This window comes from Calypte anna, chromosome 2 (assembly GCF_003957555.1).
Source record: "Calypte anna isolate BGI_N300 chromosome 2, bCalAnn1_v1.p, whole genome shotgun sequence".
NCBI classification, from domain to species: Eukaryota; Metazoa; Chordata; class Aves; order Apodiformes; family Trochilidae; genus Calypte; species Calypte anna.
Window position 1 is genome coordinate 64166413 of NC_044245.1, and position 25662 is coordinate 64192074.

The following is a 25662-nucleotide window of genomic DNA, read 5'->3' on the forward strand; positions in this document are numbered from 1 at the left end:
AAATATGCAGTACATCATGAGTAATACTGCCATATAAAATTTTATCATGTCTTACCAGCAAGGCTATTGACATGCTAAATTACTTGGAACTGCAGAAAGAAAAGCACTGGTATTGGATCTGCTAGCAGCAGCTAATCCCAATGTAGTTCCATACCATCTATAATAATTTATGCAGTCAGGGGACTCTTCTGAATAGGTATTATGGTGCATTACAGAGCATTTTAATGTTTTTTAAAAAATGCTGTTAGAACAAGACAATACAGCATTAAACACGGTGATACAAAGAGCAAACAGGATTTGCTACGTGAAGCGACGGAGCCAATACTGTCACATGGGAGTAGCACAGGGTGAGCAGTAGTCCCGTGCTTATTCTTGTGAAACTACCAAAAATTCACACATGCACAGCAGGAGCAAAAAGAAGCCCTGAGTCTTTATGCTTACTGTGTCTGTAGCATATCACCTCCTGCCCTCCAAACACACTGGTGCCAGGAAGGGAAATGTGTTTCTACTGCTGTTGCAGAGAGGATCCCTTGGGAAGTGGGGAACCTCCTTCATGTATATACATGTGCATGTGCAGAGCAAAAAGAAGAAAAGGGGCAGCTGGAACAAATGAAAACTTGAGATCAATTTCTTTTTGGTAGCAAACAGTCCTCTGAGTGGCTTCAGGATAAGAGGTTCTGTTGGTAAGAAACAGTGGCAATGGAGAGGCTGAGCTTTACATCAAATTGTGCCCTCAACAAGCAAGATCTGGGCTGGGAACACACCTTTCAGATGGAATTGATAAGATTCCAAAATTGTAAAAGCTGCCCTTTTTTTTTTTTTTTTGGGGGGGGGGGGCAGGGGGGGGTGTTTTTTCTGACATGAAATGTCAGAAAAAGGTAAAGAATGTAAAGGTCCCCTCCATCCCAAACCATTGTGGTTCTATAACTGGATTAATCCAAAAGCTCTACTGGTACAATTCAAGAAATATCAGACTTCATGGCTGCCACAGGGGAAGGACAGCTCTGCAGAGCCCTCATCCCTTCCTTGCTGAGTAAGGAGGGCTTTATGCATTCTGACTTATGATCACTGTTTCTATAAAATGCAACATTTCAAGAAAACAGGCTTTTCATAGACAGACTTTTAAAGCAGTTGCTTTAAGTTATTTCCTTAATATTTATGAGCAGAATGACTTACATAAACCAGAACCGTTTGCTTTCCAATAATTTTCTCAGTAGAAGTAAAAAAAATTAACTGAAACAAGCGCTTCTCATGGGTTCTAAGACTAAGCTCAGTTTGCTGGAGTTCTGCATTTTTGCCTTTCAAAACCAGGTTCTCTATCTCACCAGTGCTCCTGACTTACTGGCTGCTGAAGACAAGCAACTCCAAAAGAGAACAACCATTCACTATCTCTTTACCAGCCCTCTCTTATGTAGCATTGCTTTAAGCAGTGAAGACTTGATATTTAACATCCTCATGGATTTCAGGTGCTGCTGAGACACTGCATGTATCTCTAAATTTGTTTGATAGAATGGGCTGTAAATAACCATCTCTAGCAAAAATAAGAGGAACCATAAACAAAGCATGCTTTATACACATGCCACGAATGCTACTGAAGAAAGCCATATCTAATGATATCTAATGTTTTCCCACAGATTATTGCTTTGAAGAAAGGTGATGGAATAAGGTGCATGACAGCTGAGGAAAGACATGAACACACAGGAAAAAAATAAATACCAACAAATTAACCCCATAGATGGAGCTGTAAGATTTGTGAGAATGCAAGCAGCAACCAAAACACAGATCAGCTACCAAACCCACTTCCTCTCTGTTTAGAGATAGATAACTCACAAGATACAGTGTTAATCTCTTGAGAGATGTAAAAGATTTGTCACCAACATTTATACTCATGTACACAGACAACTGCAGTTTCATTCTTAAAATAATTATCTTCATATTTCACATGAATACTACAATAACTGCATGCATTTAAATTCACAATCATCTTATTTTCTAGAGAAAAATTACTTAAGTATTTTGGAAGCATTTGATTGCCAGAAAGATTAAATGCTTTGATATCCCATGCTGAAGTCTCTATTATTTAAAAATAAATACAATTTAAAAAAGAAAGTTCCTATCAGAAATTCACAACCCCTTCTGTGTCAGACTGTAATTCCAAACAAAGAAACAAAGATAACAGAAATAATAGCTAGGTAATCATACGGTTAGTGCACAGCCAGAAGGTCTCCTGTGCTTCCTGCATCTCTTGATATGTTTTCCCCATCAAGTTATATTTATTCCATACATGTCTTCCTACCTATGGAGGTATCTCTGTGCAGAAGTTTTAAGCATCATCAACACACAAAAAAAATTCAGTGTTGGTTCTGGAAACTGAGATACTGATTTTGACTGTAAATGAAGAAGGGTATTATTAACGTGGGTTTGCCTGCTGAACGTTTCATTGAGAATCACATCCTCAACAGGACCATATCACACAGCTACTTGCATTTCTTACTGCACAGAGGCAAGCTTAACACTGTCAGATGAAATCTGCAGCAGCTCTTTCCCCATCTGCAGGGAAAATTTTTAAAATAAATTAAAATTTTCATAATTATTTGTGAAATTATTGTAAAATAAAATAATTATTAAAAATTGCATTATTTTAAATTAGCATCTAAACATTTTTCAACTACAGATTCTATACTGGTGACTAGTTTATGAACTGCCATGATTAAGGCTGGAAGGAAGAACTGGGTTATCCAGAACCACCACAGAGCTGGCGGGAAGAGAGGACTTCAAATCCCTCAATTTAGGGACACCAGACTGCAGCCTCCCTGGTCCTTCTGACAAGTAACATATGCAAACAATAACTCTTTAACTAACATAGACTTCATATTATACTGCCCTTTTCTTCTCTTGTGTCTCATTAGATTAGCCATATGTGAAAAAATCTGCAGCAAATTATTTCAGACAATGTACTGTATTCTTTCATGACTACAGTATAGATTCTCTAACTGTATACACCTTTGAAAACTCTCTGTAGGCAAAAATACACTACATAAAAATTATCAGCAAAAGCCAGGAAGAACTGAGAACTGTATAGTCCACTATTAATTGCAAATATTAACCAAACTCACTTGATTTAGTATTATTTCAGATTTAAACCTGTGATAGTGAAAACACTGTCTAATCTGAAAGCTTTCTCTGAAAGATTTCTTTATCACTGGAATATTACTTGCTTTTACCAGGATAAAAATAATTTAACTAATGGAAATTTCTAATACACAGCAGGCACAGCATCCTCATTACTTCCCATAAATGACAGAACAGTACACATCTTGCCTAGTTTACTGTAAGACCTATCCTAACATCCCCCAACTCCAGCAGCCTTCTGGACTAGCACCCATCTAGAAGCAAATGATGACAGTGACAGACAGACTGTCATCCATGATGGGAGACTTCTCACCAAGTGTTAACTAGAGGGGAAAAAGCAAAGTAGTAAAAAAAACCATGAAAGTATCACACGTGCTGCTGTATGGAGAGGAGATTCCATGTGATAGCAGTGTATCAAGCCATGGAGCCAGCTCTTGGTTATCCCTGGCAGAAGTGTACCACAAAAAAGAGAAGCAAAGGTCACATCATATAATAGCTATATATAGATATAGATGTATCTATATATATATCTTTATATATATATATATCATGTAAAATGATACATAAATGAGCATATGTGTAAAATAAAATGAAACAACATAGATGCAAATGGCTTCTCTTATTCCAATATTAAAATCTTTTCACATTATTGTCCAACACAGCTCTCCCAGCAGGTATCTGCAATGTGGAAATATCACAAAATTCCTTGGGGTTTTAAACATATAATGTAACTGTGCTTTTTCAGAATGTGAGGAGGAAGATTGGCATGCAGTAAAATATGCCTCTTGTTTTACACGGCTCCTGCTGTGATAGATCATTAAATGGATACCAAGAGTCTAAGCTAGACAAGGTGGTGCTGTGATGGGTTTCTTAATGAAAAAATAAACTAGATTTTTCACCAGCTCTGCATTCTCTATTTTTGATCTTCACTGAGAGATATAACCCCATTAATTTTAACTATAGGACAAATAACATATTTTATAAGGTTCTCTACCTTTTTTGAAAGACATCAGCATAGTGACTTATACAAACTTGATCATGTTTATCTGTATTAGGAATGTTCAGGAAAAAACTTGAAAGGCCTTATTTATATGGTCAACTAAAGAAAAAAAAAAAAAAACCAAAACGACAACATTTAAGAATTTCAGCAAGGAAAGCAGAAACATTGAGAAGTGTAATGTCTGCAAAATATGAAACCAGTAACTTCTGACAGCAACTTAAGAATCTGACAGCAAAAGACATCTTCTGTTTGTGGGCTGGTCTGTGTCTTTTGTTTTGTTTTTTTTACATCTCTCTTGCTCACCCAAGAGAGCCCCTATGCCAATGTAACGAGGTAACTTTGTCCTACAAAACAAGTTGCCCCGTACAGTGACAACACTGACAGGAATGGAGCAGCATCCCCAGAGGAGAACTACTTTTAAGCCACCAGAAAATCTTGGGAGTAGTGCCTGGGAAATGCTAAATAACCTTGAGCAAGGTGACCAAACACAAATATTTTGCATTGTATGTATTTTCAGATGTTTATAAAGAAAGCTTCTTGATGAAGACTCAAAACTCCTGCCCTAGCACAGAAAAAGGTGGGTTTTTTTAAATTTGTTTAAGCATCACATACCCTGCTTCTCTATAGGTAAAAGGAAAATTTACACCATACTGGATACTAGGGCCAGGCTACTTTAGCACAACTTTAAAAAAGAAAAATTAGTAACCTGCCTTAAAGCCTTGTTTTTTTTATATTCAAGTATTTAACCAAAACAGCTGGAAGGAAAATGTCAGCATTTTCTTCCTTTCTGTGAAAGGCAAGAACAACTCTCGGGCCTTATGCCTGAGTCATCCTAAAAATACCTCCAGCAAAACAGATGGCAAAAGTTTTTCCTCTTACTTTCTCAAAAAAATGCACGCTCTCTTACCTTACTGCATCAGAGAACATTTGAGAAGTAATTTTTAAAATCTCTTTGCTTATTTTTCAGTGGACACGAAGACAAGACATCACTTGAATTATTTTGTCTTGAATTGACCATCTAGTTAAATAGCAGAGAACTGCAGAGAGAAAATACCCTCCATCTGAAGTGCTTTTAAAGCAATCAGTCTCTATATATTATATTACCAAAAACTGAACTGTAAGGTGGGTTTTCTTTTTCTGAGGGGGGATGCACAGACTGAGAAAACCCTGGTGAAAGTTCAACACACTGCATCTTCCATTAAATTCATAGAGCAAGTTGAAAAGAGGCTGAAAGACCATGTGGAAGTCTCCATCTTCTGACTATTGAAACCCACTGGGCTTTGCAGCTCACTGGATGGAAAGTGTTCCTGAAAGCATCAGAAGACCACCAAGTCTAAAGAAATAGATAGACAGATAGATAGATAGATAGACTAATAAATAGACAGACAGGTAGATTAATACATAGATTAATAGATAGATAGGTAGGTAGGTAGGTAGGTAGATCAATAGATAGTTAGATAAGTAGGTAGGTAGATAGATAGTTAGACAAGTAGATCGATAGATTAATAGATAGTTAGATAAGTAGATAGATAGATAGATAGATAGATAGATAGATAGATAGAAAGAATACAGAAACACGTGTGCCTGGTTGAGAGGAAGCTGTGATGCTTGCCTTTCCCCTTGCACAAGGAGGAGGAAAGGCTCTTTACAACCTGCTAAAACAAGAACACTGTAGTCCTAATGCATTTTGGTTAACCAAGCCGAATAGCAAGATTTCACTTAGCCAGATAATTAAAAAAAAAAAAAAAAAAAGGAGGGAGGGGAAAAAGAAAATAAAGCCAGAGTCTTGTCTGTACAAGGAGCCCATTAGGTTAATTGTGGGCACAGTGAAATTGGCAGGATGCTGCCTCTTGCCCATCCTCAGGAGGAGCAGAGGCTCAGCACGCCTCTGCATGCAGCCATCCCCACACAGCGGGACATCCTCCAAACTCAGACTCCAAGTGGCAGAGCTGGGAGAGCAGATGCCTCTGAACCCCAGGCTTGCAGCAGGAAGGAAGGACAGCAACACCCCGAAGCAGGGGACCCCGCAGCCAGGAGATGCACAGGGGCCAGCAGACATTTGAGAACACCTTGGATGGCCCAGAGCTTCCATCTCTGCCTTCCTGCCGCAAAAAGAACGCTTACAAGCTTGGCAAACAGCAGCAAAACACAGTTCAAGAAGCCCTTAGGATGAGGCACTCTTCTCACTCTAATTTAAATCTACTTTTAATTAGAAACCACTTTTTGTCCTCACATATTTCCCTTTTCTAATTTAATGAGGAATGCTCAAGATTAAAAGTGAGAGATCAGATGAGGCAAAAACAGTCCCTGCATACTCACTGTAATTTCCCAGTGTGGGAACTTGGCAAGTTTTGTCTTATGGTTTGCTTCATGGTTTCTCCTTTCCAGGTTGGGGCTTAGAGAATCCCAGCACCATGGATTAGTGCCCTGCTAAGCACTGAGCCTGACAGCTGACAGCATGGGTGTCCCCAGCCTACCATAAATGCAAGGTAAACCAGATTAAAGCTCAATTTGTCTGATCCTACTGGGTTTGAAGACTGCTCATACAGCTCAAAGAGAGTGAAGGGGAAAAAGCCTATTAAAAATTAGGAAATGGGAATTTAAAACTCTTAGCAACTAGAAGGACGATGCAGCAGCCACTGTAATTTTTAAAACTATCAATTACTTTTTAAAACATCTTAAATGAGATTTTAAACATCTTAAAATGTTCCACTATTCATTACAACCTTGTCTGATGACCTGCTTGATCAGTTTTTTCAGGAAAATTTTATGCATTTTTATTTTAATGTCAACTTTGAATGCTCATCATACTCCCTGCCATTTATAATTATTTGCATTTAAAAATGAAGAACCCATGACAGATACTTTACATAACCCCTTTGAAAACAGAAGATAAAAATCATCCTATTACTCCTCATGTCAAGAAAAAAGGAGGCTTGCAGATTTGAGAATACAATCTGTAATCTGCAGATTAAATCAGCATCAGCAATGAACAGCTATACTGTATATACAACAAAACAGTCAATGGAGAGGTTGTACATAAACTGTATATATAATAGTTTTATCCTTGCCATCACATACATTACTTAAGCATGGCAAGGGCTCGTGATGATGTTGACAAGGTATATGTGCATAAATTACAGACACACTTTGCATATGGACGAAGGTTCGGTCCCTGTGCCAATAATTTATGACCAGAGAGCCTTCAACTTTTTTTTTTTTTTTTTTCCCCATGATTTGAATTTTGAAGATGAAGTCTTTAAACTCATTAAAAACTGAGCACACCAGGGTGGGAAGAAGCCTTTGGGACGGCTGCTGCTTCACAGAACTCTCAGCAGAAGGATACGGGGAAACAGGGGAAGAATCTCTAGGGACAGGCAGAGCAACTGCCAAGCAAATAATCCAGAAAATCAGAAATATCTCCTGCTGGGCACCTTTTCACCCCGTGTAACCACAGTGCAAGGGTGGCACTTCCCATGGCTAGTCCCTTTCCCACCTGCCCTGCAATGCCAGGGGATCCTGGGCGTGCTCCTGAGGGCCAGGAGCGGTGCCACCAGTGGCATCTCACTGACACCTTGTCTCCCTCCTGTAACAAAGCACAAACACGGGTGCTGATTGCAGTGCCATTTGCATAGCTCCTAATCAGCCACCCAGCACAATAATTACACCATTGCTATGCTGATGGCTGGAGCATTGTTCTGCCCTGACTGACAAATTCGAGCTGCATACCTAGGACAGGGTGATTATTATCAATAAAGTCTGCTTTATAATTATTTAACAGCCTCTAGGGCATTCACTGTTCCAGGCTCAACTCTATGGCTGTTGTTTCTATACCTAACCAAATACCAAGCTCAAAATTTAAACACATTTTTTTTTCCCCTTAGTGTTTATCCACAAGCAGCTTTAGTCCATCACCTTCTCCAAGCTGCTCCTATGAGCACCTTCATACCTTCTTGTCTTCTGCATTGAGACAGGTAGGCTTACTGGCCTTTCATCTGATGTCCCCAAAATCGAAAAAGCACGTGGGGTTTCCGTTTTTAGTTTGGTTTGTTTTTTTTCTCCAAGCCTGACACAGAAAGAAATGGCTATTAAACACCTGTGAGAATTTTAATATCAAAAATAATTTTAAAAACCCACTTTTTCCATTCACCAGAAAATTATGTAAAAATAACATGTAGGGCCCAAAAGATTTTTGTATTTTGTGTGTTTTCTCAAATACAGATCCTGTACCAAAGCACAGCAAGCAGTCAAGCCAGCCACTCCCCAGCCAAAGAGGGGAAAAAACTTTCCATCCATCTTTCCGGTGCTCAGAAAGCATTTGTCCTCAACTACAAGGCTGATGAGGGAGGGCTGGCCCAACACAAAAAAAAGAAAAAACTGGTTCAACAGGTAGGGCAGCAACATCAAGAGCTGGTGTTTCATCACCTGAGACAACAGCGGAGGCTTTCTTCAAGTTCTCCAAGGGGTCAAACTGCTCCGTAATTTCTTACTATTATTTCTGGAGTTCTTCAAACGCTACTGAGTTTACAAGGCATAAATCATGGAAGTAGATAAATTCAGCACTGACAAAACTGAAGTACCAAAAACCCTGTTCAAAACCAGCTTAATTATCTTAAGCTTAATACACCTTAAAAAAATACCTGTCTACTGAGACCCTGAAACGGTGATGGAAATGGTTTAAATAATTAGATCTTTAGTAGGACTTTAAATCCTGAAGATCCTTATAATCACCTGATATTATGATGGACAATAAATAGCCCTGATGGCCAAGAAAAAAATTTTGTTTTTTGATGACACTAACAGAAAATTAAGCCCAACATCTTGCCTCCAGCAGAAGCCAAAAGCAGAAGTCGAGGGAAAAGCAGAACAGGACATGCTGTAAGTCCCAGACTCTAAAAGCACACAGCTCTGAAACAAGCCATAGAAGCCATCCTTGCACCTCACAGGTCCCACTAAGTACTCCAGCATCTATCATTCGTTTGACATCTCTCCTCTTCAAACTGCAGGGTCTCATCTACTTAGACAAAAATATTGCTCATAGAAAAGCATTTGCAAGTACTATTCCACCCTCTTTGGAGGTGAAGCTGAGGAAGAGAAGAAGAGCTAGAAGTAACATGTCAGAGTAGATCCCAGTGTTCAAGATGAAGGTACACCACAGACACACTAAGATAGATATGTTTTCCCCTTCTCCTGCCATAAACATTCCTAATGTTTTATTTGCTTTTTGACAGCTAGTGAGTATACAGTTGTCTTCTCCACACAAATATATGACCCCAAGATCTCATGCCTAGTGTTAACAAGCAACTCAATCTAAATGAAAAGTCAGAATATTTTTCCTGTAGACATCACTTTGCATTTATCCGCACTGAATTTTATTTGTCATTTTAGAGTACGGTTGCACAGCAACCTAATGTAATTTTAAAATCCTCTGCATTTTCGTTTTCATCTTCACCTTCATGATAAGTCCACCAAATCAGCAACGCTGCCACTCCAGTGTGTGTGCTTTTCCCCGGATCACTCAGAAGAGCAGGAATTGACACTGGTATATTTTTATTAACTGTAAAACAGCCAGTAGTGTTTGTCTGCTAAGAAACAAGCATCAACTGCAAAATGTGTAAATATGTACCTATTTACACACAAGAGACTTTATTTCTGGGGTGAATTACGGGATTTCACTCAATACTCTTTCTTCTTTAAAACCCTGTCCTTAATTGTGGTTTGTCTTTAAAACCCAGGGAATGTACCGCAGCTTTATCACCCCCAGCCATCTTTCCTCACTACCTCCTGTCAGCATTGGAGCATCTTCATGCATACGCCTTACAACTGGATTGAGTCTCAAACACCTTAGGACTTCTTCCAGACCAATGGTCAGCTGCCTCTGCTCATCCTTTTCCTCCTGGCTCTCTTCATCACTTTCTGAGCACAACATGCCGGCATCTGTTTCTCCAATAAGTTCTCTAAATTTTGATGCTATTTGGTAAAATCACTTCAAACAGGCCCCTGAAATCACAAAATGACCAAAAGCTTTTCATTACTTCAACTACTGTATCTCAATTTTTTTCCTTGTTTGTTTTTCCAAGAACTTAGTAGGTTTTAAATTTACATGCCAAAACATGTGAATACAGTCCAACATACAAACAGTCCTAATGGCATCATCAAGTCTTAGTGCTTAAAAATCCAAAATCCTAAAAATCCACAACTAACTTGTTATGCAAAACCTTGCTCTGTGAACTTTTTGAGTTTACTTTTCCATAGCAATCTTCTATTTTTGCTCTCATTTTTTTCATATGACAAATGAAATGATACTAGCTGCAGCTTTAAAGTGAAAAACAGCAAAAGAAGCTAGACTGACAAAAAGAAAAATGTCTTTGATAAACTAGTCAATACAAGCTGAGGTAGAACCAGGCATACCTGAAACACAAAACTTTAGCAAAGGAACAAAGAGATGATATTTTCTCATTCACTGCATGCTCCAGCCATGAACAGCCAGTCTAAGAGGCTTACAAGGAAAACAGCCCTTGGCAGATCATGTTCTCTTCTCAGGGCAGACACAAGTTGGGGGTGGAAAATATACATCTTAAGGTAATATTTCACTTCAGTGACCTATTTATGGTTCTCTACCTACTTCCACCCTCCCCTAAGACCTGAGGAGAAAATGAGATGTCAAATATCCCACCAAGCACCTGGTGTTCTCCAGTGGTGAGCTGTTCCTATCAAAGATGGTGGAAGCAAGGATAAACTATGTCTCCAGAATACGTGCACACCCTACTCAGGGTTAGGGTGACCCTAAACAAAGCAAGGAAGTTTTGGGCCGCTTTCCTTAAGTAATCCACACTTGCCAGATACTTCCCAAACTACTACTCTGGGAAGAAGGAGGCCATTTGGCAGGCATGTTTCAGAGAAAATCAAATACAGAAGAGAGATATTCTGTACCAAAAGGAAAGAAACAAATGGATCGTATATTCACCAATACACTCCCAGAAAACCGCAATGAGCTGAAATAAGAAGCAATGCTTGTTATTTTACTACTTTTAAACAGTATCCTTCTCAAAAGAATACTTTTGAACAGGTTAGTACCTGCTACAGCAGAGGAAGTTCTACCTGAGCCAATGTGGTTTTGGAGCCAGTAGGAGTACCACAGACATGGTATTTTTTCTCAGACAACTTCAAGAGAAGAGTAGGGAACAGAACAAAGGTCTTTATGTGACATTCATTGACCTCACTGAAGCTTTTGACTGTGAGTAGAAAGGGCCTGTGGCCAATCTTGGAATGACTGGGATGTCCCCTAAGTTCCTCAAAATTATCATCCTGCTACATGAGGATCAGTGGAGCCAAGTCAGATATGGTGATGCACTCTCTGAATCCTTCCCAATAATCAATGGTGTGAAACAAGGCCATGTTCTTGTACCCACTCTATTCACAATCATCTTCAGCACAATGCTCCAAAGGGCCAGGGCAGACTTCAATGAAGAAAATGGAACTTATATCCGATATCGTACCAATGGGAGCCTACTCAACCTAAGGCCATTGAAGGCCCACACCAAGACCCTAAATACCCATGTCCCAGAGTTGCTTTTTGCTGACAATGCCGCCCTTGTTGCTCACACAGAAGCAGATCTGTAGCACATAAACATCCTGCTTTGCAGAGGCTGCAGGTCTTTTTGGGCTGGAAATCAACCTGAAGAAGACAGAAGTTCTTTACCAGCCTGCACCACAGGAAGACTTCCATCATTCCTACATCACCATAGGCAAATCAGAGCTTAAGTCAGTCCAGCTGTTCAGCTATCTGGGATGCATTAATTCCTCGGATGCCGAGATCGACAAAGAGGTAAGAGATTAGCAAAGGCATACACTGCATTCAGAAGACTTCATAAAAGAGTCTGGATCAATAAACACCTGAAGAAAAGTACAAATATCAGTGTCTGCCAAGCTGTTGCACTGTCTGCTCTTTTATATGGGTCTGAATCATGGGTCATCTACCGCCACCACCTGCGACTCCTTTAACGCTTCCATCAGTGCTGCCTCTGTACAACCCTAAACATCCATAGGACTGACTGCCTGATCAATGTCACTGTCCTTGAACAGGCGGGGGGCACCAGGATGGAGGCCATGATACTGAGGACACACTGCCCAGTTGTGCTGGGCAGGGCACGTCTCCAGGATGGAGGATCACCTCCTCCCTAAGATTGTGCTCTGTAGTGAACTTGCCACCAGCTGCCGCGACAGAGGAGCCTCAAAGATGAGATCCAAGGACTCCCTGAAACAGTCCCTCAGCTTTGGCCATACTGACTGCCAACAGTGTCCACTCTAGCCTCCAGTCGGAAGACATGGAGACACCATCCACAACGCTGCTACCTCCTTTGAGAACACAGTGGAATCAGTCTCGAGGAGAAAAGAAAGCGAGAAAGAGCCATGCCTTGGCTGTCCCCTCACGGGAGACTTCCTGCTGTGCCTTTTGCAGCCGCAATGGCCTCATCAGCCATAAGTTTGCTTGCAGCAAGCCTGGGGAGAGACCTTCTAAAATCTTGATTCGCAAAGCCAAGCCATAAACTGATGAATGAACTTTTAAATAACTATTAGACATGAGTGGCTAAGTTGCTAACCATTAATTGAAGTAGAAATTGCAAGTGTACCTTGAAGAGCACCCACAGCACACAGCAAAAAGCTGTACACCACAACCCTCTGGCACTGTAAAACTTTAGTGCCCTGTTGCTTATTCAGGGGCTCAGTGGCAGCTCAGCCTTATAAGACAAGGCTGTACAAAACCAAGATGACAAACACCCACAATATTAGAAACCGATTCTTGTCACAGACACACACCAGCCATTTTCAAGCTCCCCTGCTCCTCTTCCTCAGCTATAAAATGTAGGATTTTTGCTCAGAGCAGGGCTGTGCTGATCCCGAGGCACTTGTTAAAACCTGTCAGTCTGCAGTGCCGCCAGCTCGCTCCTTGTCTCTCTCCTTCATCCTGCCTGCTCCAGCTGGCCCCGGGGGACTCTGCTCCTGCTACTGGCTCCCTGCCGCCGCTCCCACCTGCAGGCACCCTGCCCACCCCAGCTCACCCCTAAGGGACAGCACTGCCCTGCCCCTGACTGATGGAAAAAAGCCTAGAACTGTTCAGATCGTGTTAGTCTGCTAAAACAAAGCAGAAGCAAAGAACACAGCATGATTTATAACCACTGCTGATGAACAAAAATGTTCTGCAAGAGTCCCAAAAGGTATCTTCTGCAGCTGAATTCATAGACAAAGGGAATAAAATAGTGAAACCTTTAAACATTCCTCCAAAGTAGAGTCCTGGCCAAAATCCGTTTCTTTTTCTTTCTTAGTGGGGGTGGCAGTTATTAAAATATTTACTGTGTGCTCTGGGTGGTAATCAGTATCAAATGTGAAGAAAAACATTTAATCGCTCTCTCTTTCACTCCCTCTCTCCAAGAATTACAATAAACTTCTCCCCGAGAAATAAAAGAAATTAGGCTGAAGTATCTTACTGGCATTCCTTTTTTGATTATCTCCAAGATACCCTTGGACAACAAATAAACTCTTCAGAAAAACATCCTGGAATGTTGACACTGCAAATTTTCATTAAAAAAAAAACCAAACCTAATTATTCCAAGAGTCTGAGAAGGTTTTGTTTAGTAAATAAAGAATAGGAAACAAAAGTTATTTAAACAGATAGTTAACTATATTTTGAATATGTTAAACAGTATTTTGATAAAAGAAAAAATTGCAAAGATCCACTCACATTCACCTCATCGTCCAAGAAGTACAATTCCTATTGCTGAAAAACAGTCAAGTATTATGACTTCTTTAAAAAACCCAAGTAAAATCCAAACTAAACCCCAAACCTAGCCCCTTCCCCTCCTTTTTCTAGGTTCACTGGTTAAATTTATCTACTTGCGAGCTCAGGCACATAATTAGCTAGTTGCTTCTTATACACCTACAAGATGATGGCACTCTGCAATCTGAACATCACTTGGGTGTTTTTTCCTTTTTTATTTAGAATTCACGCTCAGTTTCGCGTCGTCTGATTGAAGATGAGGGGGTGGTGAGGAACGTGTGGGAGAAAGTCACAGCAAGCTGCAGCACACACCATCCCATCCTGCCTTTGGGAGTGAACAGTTCAGCCTGGGGGGAGCTTGCTTCAATTGCCATGTGCCCCATGAAGGGTCATGAAGGGACTCCCAAGTCCTCAAACAATATCTTATTTTGGCCTTTAACAAAAAGATTTTGCTCAAACCAACCCTGTGACACAACAGAGGAGTAGAAAGACTTGCATCCCACTTCTTAAACTCATTTACAGTAAGATATTTGGGGGGTTTGGTTTGTTGGAGCAATGATTTCTGGAAACTATAGTGAGTGGGAGAGAAATTATGACAATATGCTACTTGACTAAAATTACCGAAATGCAAGACCAGTATAATGACCTGAAACTGCTTTTTGGGTTTGTTTTTAACCATGCCTGTTTGGACATTTTCCTGATAGCATTAAAATTAATTATACTAAAAAACAGCCCCGAATTTCCAAAACTGATAGGATTTTAAATGGCACTGTCCCTCATATATACCCAGATCTGCTTACTTCAGTTTTCAATTTGTCTTACCTATTTAACAGAAGTATTTTTCTCAATTTTCTTTTCAACAGCTCAGCTAAAATGAATTTCTGCTCAAAGTTTCCACATTTCCAGCCAGAGAAAGGGTAATTGAGACAAAAATTTTGCATGGTTAATAGGAAGAAAAATAACATCGGAAAACTTGCATGCACAAAGAAGGAAAATCAGAGAGAACGAGGCCAACTGGACAGACTCTCTCACTCTTTAATTTCTCTTCTCTGAGAAGGTTCGCAGGGGCTAGCAGACCACCAAGTCTCCGGGACCTAAGCACCTTCTGTGGAAGGAAAAGGCTCTGCCAACTTCTCACTAAACATCAAAACATTTCAACCAAGTCTGATATATACTGATATATATACTGGGCAGTAGAAGAGGAAAGTGAAAAGGTATCAGGGGAGAGGAAAAAGAGTTCATAGCTGCCAGTCTGATACTTTCTTCTGCTGACAACCTGTGATAGAAGACAGAGCTGTGTCAGTTTTCACTGATGCCCACAGCTCAGTTAAGACCTGCAGAGAGGTACAAGGGCACCTAGGGAGGCAGCCTGTGGCAGAGCTCCCCATGGACACCTTCTGCCTCTGCAGTATGGATGCTCTTTCCTTGGACTTTCTTGACAGATCATTCATGATCACCTGCCAGGGAACAAGTACTGTTTCCCCGATAATTAATTCTTCTCCAAATACTTACTCTTCTCCCTGATGCTTATATCTTCCCCATAAGCACCTCGTTCACTGTTATAAAGCATCATGCCAAAGCAGAGGAATGACTAGATTCTCCAACACAAGAAAAACACAGAGCAAGGTTGGGATCGGATCTCCTCAACCTCTCACATCAGCAAGACCTTCCTGCTCCCCTCTACTGCTGCCAGATTCACCAGGTGATGATACTGAAGGCTGTGAGTGAGAGGACAAGCTGGGCATCCACCAAATACCCATCTCCAGTAATTCCCCACATGAACCGCAGTAGGCCTAAGGCTTCTGATGCCTCCAACCTGGGGAAGGCTTTGGGTTGTGCAAACAGCCTTTCTCTCTCTCTTCATGGTTTTCAAAAAAAGAGGCAAATGTTTTGTTCTGCACTGAAATGGGTAAGGGAGAAGGAAAGGAGACGGGAACAAAAGCAGGATAAAATATAGTGCAGGGAAGAAAAGAAATTGGCAAAACAGAGCACATGAACAGTGTCTACTCTGTAGAAATGATGCACTGAAATTATTTTCTTCTTTTTCTTTCTCCTTCCTGAGAATATGATAGATCAGTTCATACTTTGAGGATTTTTCTTAGGAGAAATCACAGTGAGGAAGAAAATACTGAGCATATGCTTTCTCATCTCTTCCTCCCTGCAAATAAACATTGGACAATTTCTATTGGTGACCAAATTTAATTAAAATACACACTCGTAGAGCAGACAACCTGATGACTTCATATCTTTGGAAGTCTTTCTGTCCAACTTCTTATTTTCTGTAGTTACAATTTGTAATTATAAGCCAAATAACCCTGGGTTGATCCTGGGGCAGGATTAACCCATTTCTTACAGCTAGTCAGGTATGTGGCTTTTGGTTTCACACTTTAGAATAAATTTTAAGCATATAATACTTTAAAAAAAATAGAACCCTCAAAGCTACCCCACCCCAAAAGCTAAAACCACCCCCCATTCATATCAAGCTTATGGTTTGGGCCTTTAAATACCTTAGCTCTCATTTGTTTTATCTGATTTAGTAATTACTTTCAACTATATTAAACTGTGATGGTGTGATTTTTGAGAACTTCCAGAAATTAGATTTTATTCAAAGCGAATACTCCAGAAGTATTCATTAACAACTCAAGCCAGGATTCGGTAACAGAATCTGACCTTAATTACCTATTATCAACTGGATAAAATTTACATTTTCACAGTCCTAGTAGATAATTTTGAAGATTTTGGTGGCTGCAATTTCATTGTCTCACATGCTACAGAAAAGAAAAAAATTGGAAATTGTTGCTTCAAATTTAGCACAAAATAAACCTAATGGCACTCATTAGAAAACCCTTGTGAAATTGTGATTGAAATATGGAAAAACAGATGCCCTTTTCAAATCATTACAAGGATGTAGGTCTGAGCATGCAAATAGTTTAAGTTCCTGGCTTGCTCCATGATTTAACTACATGACATCTTAGAAGTCACCTCCTCATAGGACAGCAAGAGCAATGCAACCCAACTGGTACCTTAGCAGCCTAAATTGTGTTCTAGGAAAAAATGTTTTTACTTGGAAGGCTGTGTTACAACAAGCATGCTAAGACAAAAAAACATGATCAAAGCACTGAAATACAGAAAGAGATAAACAGGTCAAACCCCTGTATCTGTTTAAACTATTCATATATTCAATTTATGACCTGCTGGTGTGCAGCACTGAGGAACTGACCTGCAGGTCTCGATGAGTCTCTGAAACCACATACTGCACAAGGTTCATTTCTTCCTGGGCCCTTCTGCAATTTATTTTTTTTAATTCTTTGGGGGGGGGAGGGCAGTATTTGCAGATAAAATTGCTTGAGGAAAAATATATGCAGTAATAATACAACTAATTCAGAATCATAAAAAGTTCAAAGAGCAATAAAAGTACTTATAAGTCTGTAGAAAATTCCATATGCAAAGAGTGTAAAAGATCACAGAAGTTTAATTTACAGAGAGGTGGAAAACACTTGACACAATGCAAGTATACAAAGTAATAAATTCTGCAGCAAAAGTCAAGTTGAGCACTGCTGAAAAAAAAAAAAAAAAGACAAAACTGAAACATCATAACTCTTACTTCTAATATCAAGATGTAGATTTTAGGAGCTGAACTTCTCATCAGTTCTGTTTTATCAGTTTAGCTCAGCTCCATTTCCCCCCTGCTTTCAGGCAGATATTCAAAATAAACATGTTTGAGATTGAGCTTTACCACTGCAAATAAATTCATTGATCAATTCTGTTAAAAAACATTACAGAGGATCCCTTTTAAACACAATGAGATATTAGCTCTTGATTTTTTGTCATGAAATACTGAAGCTGTGTACTGGGGAATCTGAACACTTACTTTATTAAGAACACACCGTGGTAAGGGCAAATGTTCTCTATGAAGATCAAATGTGATTTTCACACCACCACCCAGCTACTAATTGCACTGCATTGAAAGGTTAAAAAAGATAACATAAAAGAAAACCCCGTGGTCCACAGCTATGTCTTACAAAATTGCCCACTGAACTTTTTTGCCTTCTGAAAACTTTGCAGGGACCAGTTTAAGACAGGATACTGATGAATTACTATGAGTTTGTTTTAAAGAAATGGAGAAAGAGTTAAAAATAATTCTGGTTGCTTTAGAAACTGACATCCTTTGTTTTGCTTGAGATGAAATACATGCATGCAATAACCTTTAAACTTGCCACCATTCCAACAATAACTAAAGCTATTCTAAGAAACTACCACCCAAAATGAGACAAACACAAATTTACAGTAAGTTTGCTGTTGCAAAATTGGAGTATACTCATGATATTACAAAAAGTGCTCAACTGAGCCAAGTTCAGAGTGACCTGATTGTAATTACCAAAACATAACATAACTTGCTACCCACCAACTCCAGCAAAAACACAGACATCAAAACAGCAAGAGGCTTTTCTATTCCAACAGCAACTTGAACCATATTTTCAGCAAATACTCAACCCAGATCATTAAGATGACATTTCTAACACAGTAACTTCAAAACAGTGTTAAAATCTAATGTTGAATCTAAAACTATGTGGGTTTATCATGCATTTTAGCTTTACTGCTGAATTTCACTCAGATTGCAACCTGTTAGACTGCTGAACTCAATTCTCCAGTTCGCTGGTGCAGACACTTCAGTCCTAGTCACAAGCATACCTAACCACTGACCCTTCAGTATTTCTTTTAAACAATACAGAATTTTTAACTTGGAAGTTGTCTGCTTTGGACTTGGCACCACTCCATCTAAAGCTTTGATTTTTAGAATGCAAGCAAAGAAAGGGATTTTTGTTTTGCAGAATTTTAGCTTCCACAAACCTGTTTCAAATGCCAAACTATCTCCTGCACTCCCTACTACCAGCCCATGGCTTGCAAGCACATAAACCTCACAGTTTTGACACCTGCCTCTGTCCAGATGAACCTCAAAGTGCCACCTTGAACCAGCCCAGCAATAATTTTTAAAACAATATATTGGAATATACTGATGTTCCAGTCATAGACACCTGTATCTATGTACAATCTATGACATGGGACAATACATGTGACCTGGCTTGTAACTCTCTTGATCTGAGTCTGTCTGAGTATTTTGGAGATTGCTCTGACTCAAACTAAAACTGAAAGCATTGACAGGCAAAATGAAGTTAAATAGTTTGCAAACTAAACTGCTGTCTCTCCCTCTACATATGTGTATGAATATACACATTTTAAAGGATGCATAATTAACTGTAAGAAAGTAGTTCTCAGAAACCAGAAAGCTGAAGTATTTATATCAAAAGCTGGATCTTTCTCACGCTATCTGCACAAATAAACTCACTGAAGTTGCCAGCTTTGTCAAAGTGAACAAGATTAGGTTCTAAACATAAATCAATTTAAGCAGTCAGAAACCTACAAGAACTATTGAAGTTTCTTTCAAACTCTTTGCAGATTTTCATAAATTGAAAGTTATTGACTTAGGCTGTGGAAACAAAGTATTTTCTAAGGCAAGACAACATTGCTATCACATGCAACACAGTTTCTACTAGGGCCAATTAAAATAAAAATAAAAGTATGGTATTCCTGGACAGCATTGCAGAAGTGGTTTGGGGAGGGTTAGAGTGGGGTGGGAGAGGGTACTGACCTTAAAACTGCAATATTTTTCATAATTCCTCATATTCATGTTGGTCAGACAGCTTTGGGTTGCTTTGGTTTGGTTTGGTTTTCTTTTTCCTTTTTGCTCCCTATTTTTTCTTTGTATTTATATGCATAAAAGCCAGTAAAGTGACTTGATTTGCAAGAGGCACTACAATCAGACAGACCCAGGATAAAAATAAAGCTCATTATCTATAGACTCTAAAGTCTTCTAACACATTGGCATCATAAATTAATTCATCAGTTTATTTTTGACAACCACAGTGTTTTTCTCTGAAAGGTCATTTTTCTAAATTAAGCGAAGTATTAAATATCTCTGCTGTTCTTCTGCATATCCCAAACTTAACTCATGAAATGTTTTCACAGTAAAATTAAATTATATTTGAAATAAACATAAGAAATAAAGTTTCACATCCATTTAAATTTGACATTTGTACCATACAGAATGTAAGCAAACAGTAAAGCCTGTTCATACATTTCATGAACTGCACTAGTAGATGCAGTTTAGCCTAGTTTTGCCCCAAAAGCTTCCTTCTTTCAAAACTTGCCAAAAATACACACTTGTAAGCATAAAAGGTAGATCAGGACATCATTGTCCACCATTTAGGATTTGCATGGGTCTTACTAAACTGGGAAACCCAGAGCAACACCCTACACACCATGCTCTGCTTTGTACCGCCTCTATTCCCTCCAAGTCTTTTTCTCATCTAACAGCACTGGGATGGAAGCCACCAAAGCTGCAGCCCAGGACTTTTTTTCTGACTTCTACCCTGCCTCCAGATGGAGCTTACCTGGATTCTTTCAACCAGTGGCAGTGGAGCCTTGCGATGAACTATGGAAAATACCCACCTGTCCCCCTTCCACGTCAGAAAAAACTTCTACCCAGTACACTGACAAGAAAAAGCAGCTCCACAGGAGAAACACAGGGCTCCTCTGGTGCCAGACAGACATGCCAAAGACAACTTTGCTTTGTGAATACAGTGCAAAGGATAAAACCTCTCTCCTCTCCCACGTACTGGAGCTCTTCCGCGAGGCGTGGATTTTCAGCAGGGCCTGCCCTCCTGGCAGGCTAGGGTTACAGGAGTGTCCTCCCTTATGTAACTTCATTTCTTAAGTACACAATTGCCCAACACACCCAAGGCACTCCAAGGCTTTTGTTTTTTCCCTTTTTTTCTTTTATTTTTTACTTAGAAAAAAACCCCAAAAACTTAGGTCTGTAAGCAAAGCCACAAAAGCGCTCTGAATGAGGTGCACCCAGACTCTCAATATCTCAATAAAGAAGACATTAATTTTTTGGCAGCACATCTCTCTTTATGTGGGAGAATGCAGGCTGAGCTCCAGGTTTTCAAGAGACCTCAACATTCTCAAGAACCTCCTCCATTTTCATCCCTGCACCTTCTTCCTCCTAGTCAGGTCATCAAGTACCTGCTGAACCTTCCTCCCAAAGCCTCCAAACCACAAGCAAATGCCCTTGCTGCCACCTCACAGCAGGAAATACTTGACTGTATTCTTCCTAAAAGAAACACTTGGAACTCATTTTACAAGAGAAAGGCCTCGGCACAGAGCAGGAAACAAACAATTAAGGGAGTATTAGCCCATGAAAAGGCTATGGCACTGTTGTCTGGGGAGATTCCCAGAAGCAAGGCACCCTCACTGCAGAAAGATCTAGAAAACTGAACCCTGCCATCAGTGAAGTCAAACAGAGATCTACCCAGTGACACACAGATCACAAGAGCTTTATTATAAGGATTTAATTTTTTGCCACAGTTTCCTTAAATACCTTCTCCCTCCTGAACAGGTCTACAGCTCAAGGCCATTCCAAAACTGTGGACGCCCTCCCTATGATCACACATTCAGGAGAAGACACAGCAGGAACATGTGAAGGTACCAGTCATCCATCATCAGTAGATCTGTGCCAGGCAGGATGTGACACAAATCTCTGACTACATTTAAGTACATTTAAGTACAATCAGTCCTTTTAAACTGCCAACCTAAGTAGTTAAAAGGAACCACATTCATTATAACCAGGCAGCTCTGAGGGTGATGCAGGGAAATCACTGCTATTAATATCAGTCTGCTCATGAGAAATCAGAAGCCTATCTACCTAGTAGTGTGACAGACACACATCTCCCAAAAGTTGAACTTAAATATAGTATTAAAGGACACCGATTCTATTGCACAAGCATTGATGATTTCCAAAATCCATACCTTTTCTCAAGACCTTAAAAATCCTGATGAAGTCACTGCAGCTGTTACAGTATTGTTCTTTTTTTTTATTTTTGCCCAAAACACAATTTTTAATTATTTTATCCACTACAAAGTGGTGAAACTTCACAACCATACCATGTCTGCAGGTACTGTAAAACTCCCTCACTTCACCAGCATGTTACACTTGGTGACACCCCACAGGTCTGGTGCAATACAGTCTCAAGCTGGGAGAAAGGAAGATGCAACACATAACCAACCTGCTTTTTGCCAGCTTTACCTCAGCCACCCGGGGATTTGCAAGGGGCTAATACTGTGCTTGATAGACCAGCAGCTGCACATCACCCTCAGGGCTGCTGCAGAGACAGAGGCAGTCCCACCTCTGGCCACCCCCTTGGCTATGGGAAGGGGCTCAAAAAGCTTTGGTTTTGTTTTTTTCTTTTTTCTGATACTGTGAAGCAGTACTGATACCATTGAAGCAGTGAAGCCACCAAGTTGAAGAGATGCTGACAAGTTTTCATCCTTGTCATTATTTCAAGTGGAAGAAAAAGGTTAAATTGTCTGAGGAAGACTGAATGTTTTAATAGGAGAAAGAATAAATATGAGGTTGTCAGGATGTAAAAGTGTAACCTTCATAAAACTGTGCATGTTTTGATCTATGCAACCAAGAAAAATAAATTAAAAATAACCATGCTACACTCCCCTTGAATGTGGTTGACTCGAGAAAATAAAAAGTAAATAACCAATGAGACTGTTGTTACACCGCTGATTGCTGAAAATATGCAGTGGGAAATTATACATCCCCTCTCATACTATAAACCAAAATTTTACTTGTAATATTTCATTTCTAGTTCAGATTTGAGATGGTTGGTCATATTGATTTATAAATTTTTGCTTTGTAAATATATCACATCTATTTTACCTTCAAGAAGTAAACCTGAAACCAAACAGTACAACAATAAAGCTTCCTTAATGCCAAAGAAAACCAGAGGGCTGCAGTAAACCACAGCAGTACACACATTTTGGGGATGCCTTGTAAAAGCCATTAAGAATCTCTGTGCTGTATTATCAGAGGGGCTTTAAGCATTATATTGCAAATCCTGTAAAACAATAAGGGGATGAAGCATACCAAGCCATACATTGTCCTTTAAAATTCCCCCTATAAAAAAAATAAGGTTTTCACAAATCTGTTTGACACTCTAGGTTAGCAGGTTGGAGTAAAATGCATTATATGGCACATTATCCCCACAATTATCCCCCAAACAAGAAATACAGATCCATAAAATCAGAGCAAAATAAACTGAAGCACATTATGTTTGGGAATGTCCTATTAAGGTAGACAGAGAGCTATTAATATTGGAGTCAATGCTGGGACTCCCACTGAGATATTCTGGGGGTTTTAAAATCTTAATTTAAACTTTATTCAACAATCTACCAGCTATTCCTTCCATTCTAATACTACCAAAGGGCACAGCTAGCTTTGGCTGAAGAAGTTGTTTAATTCTCTATAGTTTAAAATGGCCTATGCTCTGCTTATGCCTAGTTGCCTAGTTTCCCCAGGGAAACTGTAGGCTCCTGTGCTGATGATAAGAGGATGCTGACAAAGAAAATCTGCCAAAAGAAAAAAAAATTATATTTCAAAAATATTTTATAGAATCGTCAGTTTCATATTTTCTAAAAAAACCCAAAACAAACAGCATTTTATCCAAAATTTGGTTTCAATTTTTTTATTAATTTACACTACAGAAAGCTATGCCAATGTTGAAAAGACAAATTTTAAACAAAGTAGTTAAAATTTGTAACAAATCTGATTTAATATACACTTTTATTTCAGAAAAATTATAGAAATATGCCATTTTCAGTTTTCTGACATTTTAATTTTTGTTGCTTTTTCACATTAAACACAAGTTATAAAGGAAAACAAAGACACACTTCTAAAAATAACTTCAACAATGACCTATGAATTTAATTGCAATGAGGTTTAATTGCAGTTGTTTGAATAGAGTACAACTCTACTCTGAAGATCACCTGACAAACCCACAAGGAATGGTGTATATTTCATGTATTGTTCACTCAAATCTGTGAATGGATTTACCAGCATTCAGAGGATTCGTTATGAAAATACTTCTCTTTCAGGTAATTCTGACTGGGATAGGATTTGCTTCCTGCACAAACAACACTGTATCCACTGCAAGCTACCAACTTGATTACAGATCTCAAAATGCTGGTCTTTTTGTACCACAGAATCATAGAATGTCAGGTTGGAAGGGGACTCGACTATCATCTGGTCCAACCCTTCTAATACTGTTTATATGATATGTCCCAACACCCTGTCAGGCTGAGACTTCAAACTTTCCAAACCGGGGGAATCCACCACTTCCCCTGGGAGACCATTTCAATGTCTGTCTGTCCTCATACTGAAATATTTTCCTCGCTTTCTTCCCCAGGAGCAACTTGTGCCCATTACCCCTTGTCTTGTCCATTGCTCCTTGTAAATAGGGAGTCTCCATTTTCTTTATAGCTGCCCTTTAACTACTGGGACATTGTAATAAGGTCTCCCCTAAGCCTTCTCTTCTCAAGGCTGAACAGACCCAGTTTTCTCAGCCTCTCCTCGTATGGGAAGTGTTCTCTGATTATCTTCATGGCTTTTCTCTGGACCCTCTGCCTTCTGTCAGCATCATTTTCGTACAGCTGGGACCAAAACTGGACGCAACACTCCAGCTGAGGCTTGACAAGCACTGAGTAGAGTGGGATGGTGACTTCTTTGTCTCTGATGGTGATGTCCTCATTGCTGCAACCCAGCATCTGGTGGCAGAGTTGCTGCAGCAGCACACTGTTCACTCATGTTGAGCCTGTTGGCCACCAAGACCCCCAGGTCCCTTTCCAAAAGGCTGCTCTCTAGCCAAGTGGATCCCAGTCTGAACTGCACTCCTGGGTTCTGTGTTCCCAGGTGCAAGACCTTGCACTTCTCTACATTGAACTTCATAAAGTTCCTGTTAGCCCAATTCTCCAGTCTGTCTACGTCATCCTGGAGAGTGGCTCTCCCTTCTGCAGTGTCAACCTCTCCACTCATCTTGGTGTCATCAGCAAACTTCATCCGAGTGCTCTTGATCCCAACATCCAGGTCATAAACATAAACATTCATAAAGAATTTAAACAGCATTGGTCCCCATATTCATCTCTGGGGAACCCCACTTGTGACCCATTACCAGCCGGAGGATGAACCATTTACCATCACCCTCTGGGTTCAGTCTGTCAGCCAGTTCCCTACCCACCACACAGACCCCTTGTCCAGGCCATGCTGAGTCAATTTGTTGAGGAGGAAGCTGTGGGGCACTGTACCAAAAGCCTTGGAAAAGTCCAGGCAGACAATGTCCACCACTCACCCTTTGTCAGCCAAGTGGGTTACTTTGTCATAGAAGGTAATCAGGTTTGTGAGGAACAGTATGCCCCTGATAAATCCATGTCGGCTTCTTAACTGATACATAATCCCCAGGAGGATTCTCTCCATGACTTTCCCAGGGACTGAAGTGAAGCTTATGGGTCTATAATTGCCTGGGTCCTCCTTGGAACCCGTGCTAAAGATGGGGATGACATAAATCTTGTCCCAGTCTTCAGGGACGTCTCTCAATCTCCGTGTCTTCTCAAAAATTATGGAGAGTGACTTCTCAAGGACACTGGCCAGCTCTCTGGGGTGGATGGCATCTGGGCCCATTGCTTTGTATGTGTCAGGCTCCTGTAATAGTTGATACACCATCTCTTCCTTCACTGACAGCAGGTCAGCATCTGCTTCAACTTGAAATTTTGTTTCTATGGCCTGGGACCTGACAACACTGGTAAGGACAGAGGTGAAGAAGGTGTTGAGAACCTCTGCCTTTTCAGCATT

At 39.9% G+C, this 25662-nt stretch overlaps 1 protein-coding gene across 5 annotated transcripts in view; it reads right to left on the bottom strand.

The window, feature by feature from the left end:
* The window catches only part of HIVEP1 (HIVEP zinc finger 1), a 128256-nt gene that overhangs the window by 52289 nt on the left and 50305 nt on the right, over nucleotides 1-25662 (bottom strand). The window lies entirely within an intron of this gene.